The sequence below is a fragment of the Corvus brachyrhynchos genome, unplaced genomic scaffold, assembly GCF_000691975.1.
Source record: "Corvus brachyrhynchos isolate BGI_N302 unplaced genomic scaffold, ASM69197v1 scaffold351, whole genome shotgun sequence".
NCBI lineage: Eukaryota > Metazoa > Chordata > Aves > Passeriformes > Corvidae > Corvus > Corvus brachyrhynchos.
Window position 1 is genome coordinate 1,055,171 of NW_008236203.1, and position 8,595 is coordinate 1,063,765.

At 54.4% G+C, this 8,595-nt stretch overlaps 1 protein-coding gene across 1 annotated transcript in view; it reads left to right on the forward strand.

The window, feature by feature from the left end:
* The window catches only part of LOC108448492 (BTB/POZ domain-containing protein KCTD8-like), a 19,780-nt gene that overhangs the window by 1,450 nt on the left and 9,735 nt on the right, over nucleotides 1-8,595 (forward strand). The gene's annotated exons all lie outside the window — the stretch shown is intronic.

Consider the following 8,595-nt stretch of genomic DNA (forward strand, 5'->3'; position numbering starts at 1 on the left):
CTGTCCCTGCTGGGCAGGCTGCCAGGGCAGCCCAGCCCCAAGCCCAGCCCTGGGTGATGCCCAGCCCCAGCTGTGGCACACGGCCTCAGCCTGCAGGACTGGTGCCAGTGCTTGCAGGAGCGGTGGGAGGTGACCCTGATGTCCCCATCTGCTGCCTGTGCCTGTCCCCTGGTGCTCTGCCACCCATCCCAGCTCCCACCACCCATCCCTCCTCCTCCACCCATCCATGGCACCCACCACCCATCCCTGCTCCCACCCTCCATCCCTGCTCCCACACCCTCCATCCCTGCTCCCACCCTCCTTCCCTGCTCCCACCCTCCTTCCCTGCTCCCACCCTCCATCCCTGCTCTTCCACTGCCCATCCCTGCTCCCACCACCCACCCCAGCCCCTGGGAAGCTCCTGGAGCTGCAGGGTCTTCTCCCCAGCTGGACACCGCCCGAGGGGCCGTTCCTGCTGGGATTCGTGTGGGAGGAAGGTTTGCAGCTGCTTCCTGGGGAGGAGGGAGGGCTTTGGGGCCAGCAGAAGTTTCAGACCGGGTTCTCCCTCTCTCCTGAAGAAGGGGAAGGCAAAAACGGTATTTTGACATTTTTTCGTGGTCCTGTTCCTCATTCCAACAGCCTCTGGAAGAGGAAATGGCAACCGGCTTAAAAAAAGACGAGAAAAAGGAACTTGAGCTCTGTGTGCACACAAAGAAAACCTTTAAATAAAGGGGGAGGGGACCTGCAGCCCATCTTTGCTTTATTATTTTGGACTCGAGATTTTTATAAGTAGGATTGGGAGAAGAAATTGCTGCCCTGTGGGAAATGGGGCTGTTTTTATGTTTTTCCCCCACTGGAACTGGGCTGAAAAATTGATCTCCCGGGAGGAGGAATTTTTGCCTGAGGGAGAGACCAGAATGGCAGAGTTCCCATTCTGGGGGTTTTGATGTGGCAGGTTCTGGGATCGGGGCTGTTCCACCCAATCCCCCACAGGAAACACGAGCAGGGGTTATTCCTGCATCCTTTCAGAGCCCGATGGTTTTCCTGGAAACTGAGACTCCATGGAAAAATCCTTTTGTTGAGATCCATCTCCACAAAAAGGCACCTGAGTTGGGGTCCTTTCTTTTCCTTGCATGTATTTATTTACAGGAAAAGTGTCCTTGTCACAGCTGGGAGCAGAACCTGGCTCATTTGATCCCGAGCAAAGACCTTGGATCAAATGGATGAAACTTGCTGGGGAATGGTGGCGTGGAAAAGCATCTTAGTGAGGTCCCCTCCTCTCAACGATCCTGGCAAGCTGGGAAAAACCAGGCAGGGAATGGCTGGAGTGAGCTGGGAGCTCTCAGGGCCCCAAGGAGACAGTGGAGAAGGCAATTCCCTGCTGTTGACTGGTTTTCCTGGGAGTATTCCCGTATTTCTGTGACTCCCAGACCTCGAGCTCCTGCTGGGCTGTCCCTTGGGCTTGTCCAAAGCACCCAGACCTGCTCTGCTTGTCCCATGCTTGTGCTCCCCCTGAGCATCTCCCACCCCCAGGCGGTCCCTTGGGAAAACCCAGCCTTGTCCAGCTCCTTCCCTGCTGGATTCAGACCTGGAGGTGATTTTTCCTTCCCACCCAGGGGACAGGACCCTGCTCTTCATCCTGCTGCCAGAGCACAGCGGGTTGAGCCAAGCTCCAGGTGCTGCTGGAGCTGCCGGTGGGAGCATCCTGCTCTTTTGCAGGAGCTCCATCCAGAGATCCTCCCCACCCCCTGCATTTCCAGGGCTTGGGAGAGGTTTGGGATGCCCCAGTTCATCCCTGGGAACGCTGGTGCTCCGAGGGCGGGCACGTGGGCAGAGCACACCTGGAGCAGGGGTGGCTGGCATGTGCCAGGGGGGATTACCCACGTTTTCCTGGAAAACCGGGGCCGGGAGGGATCCCTGGGATTATTTTAATCTGCCCTGCACTGAGCACTCAGCAGCTTTTCTCATCCTGCTGGGAACGAGAGCCGGGGGCCGGGATGGGGTTTGGGATGGGTTTGGGATGGGTTTTAAGGTAATGACATCCCGAGGGGGTGTCCAGGATCCCGTGTGGATCCCTCGGGAAGGCGCCTGCTCCCGTCGCAGAGCCCAGCACACACCAAGGAATGCTCCCAGAAAGAGCTCCCAGCTTCCCAAGGGTGTTTTCCCTCCGAGGGGGGACAGAACCCAGTCTTTCATCTTGAGATTCCCGGAAAATCCTCCATCCCAAAATAAAACCCCTGGTGGGAAGGAGGCAGAGCAGGAGCTCGGGCTGGATCTGCGTTCCCTGCCCACAAATTGCCGGTTGCTCCTCACAAAACCCGGGCTTGAGGAAAAGCCAAATCCCGTCTGTCTCCATCAGAGGCTCCTGCCAGCCCTGGAGAACATCTGGAAACACTTTGTGTCCTCGGCCTGTCCCCAGCCCCTCTCCAAGGGGACCCTTTGGTGGCAGAGGAGTCCCAGAGCTGAGCTCTCCCCATCCTGGATGGAGCAGCTCAATCCCATGGCACCAGGAAGAGGACAAGGAGGGTCCTGTGGGGGCAAGAGAGGTTAGAGGGGGACACAGAAATCCCATTCCCAGTCCCCAGATCCTGTCCTACCATGGGAGACCAGGTCAGCCCACCACAAAAATCCAAGGGATTTGCTGGAATGTTGAAATAGAAAGGATTTGGTGATCGAGGAGCAGGGGAAGGGGTGAAGCAGCTGCAAGCTGGAACCAAACTCTTCCTCTCTCAAGTGACCAGGGAATGGACCCTAAAGCTCATCCAGTCCAGTCCCACCCCCTGCCATAAACAGGGACAGCTCCCACCATCCCAGGCTGCTCCCAGCTCCCTCCAACCCGGCCAAAATCTAATCAATCATAAAAAGAAACCCCAAAAACTCCCCTTAACAACATGGGCATCCAGCTCTGAGGAAAACCACCAGAGAGAGGGGGGATTTTCCAATTCCTGGAGCAGAAAGCGCAGCCTGGATGCTTCTTCTAGGACGGGTTTAACAAAACAGGGCTTTAGGCTCAGTTTAGCAGCTGCAGCTGCTGTGCTCTGACCACAGAAAGACCTCTGGGCCTCCTTCCTGGAGCTTGGGGAGCAGGAGAGGGAAGGCAGGGCAGTGTCCAGTTCTCTGGGAAGTTTTGGGAGCTGTTGGGTGTGTTGGATCCCGGTGAGTGCTGGAGAATTTGCCAAATAAACCTCGTTCCGCCTGCGCTGACAGTTTGTGCTGAGCTTAAGCAGGCTGGGCTCGGGGACCTGGCGATGTCCAGATGGTTTTCTTCAAAGGCTCTGGCAGTCCAAAAGGTTTTCCTTCATTCCAGGTGACGGATGGCTGGGAATTGTCCCCCTCCCTGCTCCAGGGGAGCTGGATAGGATCCGAGGGAAAGATGTTCCTGCAAATAACCCAGACCAGATTCCATCTAAATCGCTTTGGGGTCACGGCACAGCCTCTGCATCCCAAATGTTTGCTGTCCCTCCTTTCCCTTCTCCAGGATAAATCCCAGTAGGAGAAATCCACCAGGATGCAGAGCCCATGTTGCCAACAGCGTCCTTAAAGGATTAACCTTTCCTTCACCCCCCGCACCCCAAAAAACTCCCATCAGGAATGAATTTAAGCTCCCCTCCCATCCAAACCATTTTATTCTGGGATTCCACGATCTGGGATTTTGAAGGGAGGTGGAGCCTGGCCTTGCCGTGGTCCTGTCCCATCATTCCGAGGATCCCTGTGGGAAGCAGGAGGAGGAGCACCTTGTTCCCTGGGCATGATATCCCTGGCATGTTCCCCCAGGGAAGAGCAGCCCCTTCCCACAGGAGCAGCCGTGAGGGGCTGCAGGTTTTGGGGCCACTTCATGAGGAAAACCATCTGAAAAATCAGATTTTTCCCTCAAAATTCAGCTTTTGAGTTCCCACACACTCAGAACCATGGAATATTCCGAACTGGAAAGGACTCACAGGGATCATCGAGCCCAAGCCTTCAGGAATGGCCCCCACAGGGATCAAGGTTTGTTTGGCTTTGGTTTGGGGCCCTTTCCGGGACAAGGGAGGGCCCAACCCTGAAAACCCAAACAAAGCCCAAATGTTTAAGGCTCAAAGACGAAAAGAATAAATAAAGGAAACTGGAAATATAGGAAAAAAATCAAGTTTTCCTTAGCCCAGCCTTGTGCTTTGGGATCGGCCAGACAGGGAGTGTTTATTGGGATCAGATGAGGAGAGCATGGAGCCAGGGAAGCTTTGGGGACCTGGAGAAGCCAAAAGGACAGCAAAACAACCCCAAAGTGGGACTTGTGCCTCACCCAGCTCACCCTGCCTCAGTTTCCCCGGCCACAGCGTGAGGAAAGGAGCTCTTTGAGGTCCTGTCTGGGATGTTGTGGAGAGCAGAGCTCTCCTGGGAGCCATGGAATGGATATTCCAGGACTTCCCACACCTCTGGGATGTGGTGAAATCCTCGGTCTGCTGAACCCAATCCTTGGTCTGGTGAAACACGGCCTGCCCACCTCTGGGACCCCAAGCACAGGGAGAACCCTGGAACGTTGTTCTAAACTCACGGGATGGTTTGGATTGGGAAGGACCTTGGAGCTCGTCCAGTTCCACGGGCAGGGACCCCTCCGCTATCCCAGGTTTTCCCAAGCCCCATCCAACACTTTCCCCTCTCCCTCCGACCGATTTAAACCCCGCAGGATCAACAAACCCCCCCGAGTTCCTCTGTTTGCCCCCACCTGGGGATCGCTTCCTCCGGGCTGAGACTTCCAGCCAAAAAAAATCCCGGGATAAACCCAAATCCTTCCCCTCTCCGGCAGCAGGAGGGATTAGAGCTCGTTCGGTGCCGTCCTCTCTCCCGAAAATGCTCCCTGAGCACAGTCATTCCCATTACTCCCTAATTTGCTGTTAATGGACCGTTTTAATCAACTCCAAGGATTAAATGCCATTAAGGAGCCAGGGGAGCGGCCTCTTCCAGCGGCAGGGATGCAGAGCCGGGATGTGCGGGGAGGGGAGGGTTCGAGGGTGAAGGAATGGGGTGAAAGGGGACAGGGACAGGGTAAAAGCGACATTTGAGGAGCAGAGTCTGCATTTACCGAGAAAAGAGAGAAAACAGGAAATTGTTTCGCAACCTCCCGCCACCCAAAGCTTTCCCTGCTCCCCTCCGCCGCCGCGGACCCCGAGCGCTTCCCAGGAAAGGGGCGTTTCCCTGGATCCCATGGGATCGCCGTGGCATGTGGGGGTGGCAGCAGCAAACCTGGCACCCTAAAAACCACCCGGTGTGGGGAAGGGGATCCCAGCAGCTCCCCGAGACCCCACAGCGCGCACGGACCTGCCGCGGGCTTCCCGAGCTCCAAGAGCTGCCAGCAGGGATTTTGGAGCAGGCAGAGCATCCCTGGCCTTTGGGACTCCTGATTTTTCCTGCGCCACTCGCACCTTTTAAATCCACAGCCGCTCTCCCAGCTCCTCATCCCCGGAACATCCCGTCCGACTCCAGTCCCTTTAATGGAGCAGCTCCAAACCAAAATTGCCCATTTTATTCCCAAATTATTGTAATTGTCCTTCGCGTGCCTGGAGGGGATTCAACGCAAGCCCCAGGGGAACACAAAAAACCCCACTAATCCCACGCTGCAGCCTTTTAACTGGAGTTTGGCTCCAGGGGAACTGAAATCCCCAGGTCCTTGTTTGGAAGGATTCCCGGTCTTCCCGAAGGCAGCAAAAGGGGCCAGGAAAGCGCTTCCAGCAGGCTGGAAAGCTGAGCAGGAGCGGGCGCGGCGGGGCTGCGGGAAGGTGCTGATGCCAAATGCTCCTCCCAATTCCTGACATTTAGGAGTGGTTTTAATCCCCCCTCCCAGCAAACCGCGCTTTTCCAGAGCCTCGAAAGAGCAGCTGCTTCCTTCCAGTGGGATTTATTTGTATTTGGATGAGGAATGAGGTCTTGGCACCGGGGATCTCCACCGTGAGCGGCTCCCCTCCCTCCCCTCCTCTCCCTCTGGAGCTGAGGTCAGCCAGCAGTGCCATGGAAATGAAGGACAAACTGTCCCGGCCGCTGTCAGCGAGGCTTGGCAGGAGCCAGGAATCCTCTCCGTGCTCCCGGGTTTGCTCCCAGGTTTGCTGATAGCCCAGCGGGGCTGGTTCCTGCTGGGCATTCCCGGCTGGGCATTCCCTCCTTCCCAGCCCGGGATCTGCCCCTTCCAGCTGGGGCTGATCCCGCCTGCCCCGCTCGTGTTCCCCACGGAATCCCGCAGCAGCAGCGCAGCGTGGGATCATGGAATGGTTTGGGTTGGGAGAGACCTTAAAGCTCATCCCATTCCATCCCTGCCATGGCTGCTCCAAACCCCGTCCAGCCTGGCCTTGGACACTTCCAGGCATCCAGGGATCAGCCAGAGCTTCTCTGGGAATTCTATCCCAGTGCCTCCCCACCCTCCCAGCCAGGAATTCCTTCCCAGTATCCAATATCTGGGGCTCGGAGTGGTCACTGCGACCTGCCGTGCTCATGGACATCCCAGATGAGATCAGCAGCTCCGTGTACTCCCAGATAATTAATTGGATCTTGGATGAAAACATTGGAGGGGGCTGGGAAGAGCTGGAGCATCTCGGGAGTGCTCGGAGCAGCTCGTCCATGCTGATCCATGGAAGGTTTTTTTGGTTGGTTTATTCGGTTTGTGGGGTTTCTTTTCTCTTTTTTTATTCCAAAGACCAGAATCAAATCAAACAAAAATCCCAAGGCATTATTTAAATAACGGGAGCTCGGTGCCACTGGTTTAAAGGGATTTAACTCCAACCTTAAAGCCTGGAGTGCTGCAATTTCCTGATTAGTTCTTCCACAAAAAAAAAAACCAAACCAAGGATAAAAAACCATCCTGGTTTTGTCCTTGCTCCCATCAGGATGAGTCGTAGGGAGAGAGAGTCTGAGGACAAGCAGAGGCTGATCCAGAGGCTTTGACCCCTTGAGGTTATGGAGTTTTCCATCCCTCTCCTGCCTCTTCCCTTCCCAGGTGTCTCCTGCTGATCCTTCCTCAGGAATATGATCCCAGCACTGGATGTATCCTGAAATCAGATCCGAAAAGTGTTAAAGGACACCCGGAAAGCTCTCTAATCAGGAATAAACAGCAGGGATTTCGTGCTCTGGCCCATCTAGAAATGATCGATGGGCTGAAAATTCCAACTCTTCCCTTAAGAAATAAGATCAGGAGAGGATTTATCCACGTGTCCGGCTCCGTGTCCGGCTCCGTGTCCTGACTTGGGCAGTGCTTGGGGGAGATTCCAGACCAAGAAATCCCTGCTCTGGTTGGAGTTAGTCCCATTCCAGGAGAATTCCCCATAACCTCAGCTTCGGGTGACGTCCAGCTCCCTGGAATGCCGTGGTTTCTGTCTCGGATTGTGTTCAAAGATAGAACTTCTTATAAAAATATGGACACAGGGAATGGCTTCCCCGTGCCAGAGGGCAGGAATGGATGGGATATTGGGAAGGAATCCATCCTTGTGAGGGTGGGCAGGCCCTGGCACAGGGCCTGGAGCCCCTTTAGGCCCTGCCAGGGGCTCTGAGCTCTCCCTGTGTCCTTCCCTTCTCCAGGTGAGCACCCCCAGCTCTCTCCTGAGTCTCTGAAGTTGACTTGAATCCCACCAAGGTTTATGAAACATCCAAGCAGCATTCCCAGGGCACATTCCTGTGTCCTCTCTGTCGTTCCGTCAATCCCAGCGGAAGATTCTCCATCAGGGCTGATCCCAAGGTCCTTTCCCACCAACCTCCACCACCCATTATTGCATTCCCTCCATTTTCCTCTTGGCCATTCCCCCCTTTCCCCCTTCCCTGGGCAATAAAGCCCTTCATCCCGAGACAGCCTCTTGGGAACATCCCATTATTCCATGATTTATATGTTGGGAAGGAACTCTTGATTCCATCCCTCCTTTTCTCTCCCTTAACAAGCTTTTAATCCACGCTGGAAGTTCAACAATCCCCGCTTGGCTCCGGAGTTTCCTTAAAAGCCTCTTGGATGGCCTTTATCCAAAAGCCCTCAGGAAAATGGAGCAACTGCTCTCCATTATCCACGAATTTGTGGACTGAGCATAAAGCCAAGGGATTTTTTTCCATGTTTATTAGAGGGGTTTTGAATTCTGCTTTTAATTGTGATTTCAATTTGATTCATACACAGCCACAATTCCTAAATGGAACTCGCAAAAGTGCTCAGGTAAACCATTTATTCCATGGAAAAATGCACATTTGGGATTCATTATGACCGGTGCCAAACTGATCATTAATGAAGCTTGAGGGTTAATTAAAATCAAGAGCAAATTTCTCAGGAAGGGCAGGAAATAGGGTGCAAAAATCCCTTTTTTTGGTAAAAAACCTGTGTTTATTCCTGCAGCTCCCAAATGGAACATCCCAATTTCCCCCTTCCCAACAATATTTCAGGATTAAGTGTAATTTTCACCTCCCTCCCCACGTGGTGTTAATGGGTTTCCAGGGAAAACTCCAATAGCAACTGGCTCCAACCAGGCAGAGTCGCCTCATTCCAGCCCCCTTCGCTTCCAACAAAAGCCATGGAATTAATAAAGCATTTGGGAATGACTCCGGACCTTCCCTCCTTCCCTGCAAGCGGAAACCAGGTTGTTGATCCCATTTTACAGCTGAGCCTTTCCGGGATGGAAA